The sequence below is a fragment of the Camelus dromedarius genome, chromosome 21 (assembly GCF_036321535.1).
Source record: "Camelus dromedarius isolate mCamDro1 chromosome 21, mCamDro1.pat, whole genome shotgun sequence".
In the NCBI taxonomy this organism is placed as follows: domain Eukaryota; kingdom Metazoa; phylum Chordata; class Mammalia; order Artiodactyla; family Camelidae; genus Camelus; species Camelus dromedarius.
The window spans coordinates 24,131,989-24,133,062 of record NC_087456.1 but is presented as its reverse complement, the minus strand read 5'-3'; the positions used below and the strand labels follow the sequence as shown (position 1 = coordinate 24,133,062).

The 1,074-nt window shown below is 39.5% G+C and overlaps 1 non-coding gene across 1 annotated transcript; it reads left to right on the top strand.

Moving 5' to 3' along the window:
- Window positions 1–266: 266 nt before the first annotated feature.
- Window positions 267–368, top strand: LOC116148746 (U6 spliceosomal RNA). The gene has a single exon (XR_004132309.1). It is a non-coding gene; the product is annotated as a U6 spliceosomal RNA (small nuclear RNA).
- The last annotated feature ends 706 nt before the right edge of the window (window positions 369–1,074 follow it).

Here is a 1,074-nt window from a genome sequence, read left to right as displayed (position 1 = left end):
GAAGGTGCAGTCCCATTGCAAATCAGGAACCCTAATTTGTACAGTTGTAGGAGTGCTTCTCCACTTTATCAGCCTGGTGTTCTCGTGCTGTTACACAGTTGCAGGACCTCTGGGTTGTACATACAATCTTTCCCCATGAACTAGTCACAGCTGCAGTTAAAAAGGACTTGACAAGCAACCTTAAAGGGTTTTGTTCTGAAAGGAAGAAACAAAGAGCTTGTGTCCTTTATTTCAGATATTTTAATCCTTTTGAATAATCTTATTGAGTGCTCGCTTTGGCAGCATATACACTAAAATTGGAATGATACAGAGAAAATTAGCATGGTCTCTGTGCAAGGATGACATGCAAATTCATGAATAATCTTATTGAAAATAAATGTTACTGAGAAATAACATCACTAATTTATCATGTGGCCCAAAAAAACAAGCTCATCCTTAACGTTCTAATATTATCCTTCCAAAATTCTTTCTGGCACTTTAAAACCACCATCCATCAGTGCAGAACATGTGGGGCTGGTGTTACCAGAGCATGTGATATATTTGGAACATTCTCTGTACAGCAGCCTTACTGGTAAAGGTCAATAAGAGAGCATGCTCCTTTCAACAGCACATCTCCTGAAGACCCCATGCAAGATCTTTGAAGATTTGCATGCTTAGTGGCATTAATAAAACAGAGGAAAATGGAAATGTTAAAGAAGCTCTAGATGGCTAAACTCCCAGGAATAAGCAAGTCTGGATCTCAAGCATGAATTTGCTCAGAAGGACTTTGAAGTTTGTTTCAATCTGTGAAATTCTAGTAATGGTCTAAATTTGCTCTTCAACATCTGTGGGAGACAATTGCAACAAGAGGCAGCACAGATACGTCCACTGGTTCATTTATCCATTCATTAATCCAAAACAGTTTTGTTGAAAGCCTCCACTGTCGCAGAAAATGGTCTCAGCCCTTCAAAGCATAGACAGGCAAGATAATCCTTGCTCTCAAAGACCTTATTCTGAATTTTGGAGGGGAGGATTCATCAGTGCATAATGGTAATGTGTGGTACACAGAGATTAGCATCGTTAAGCTGTACCAGG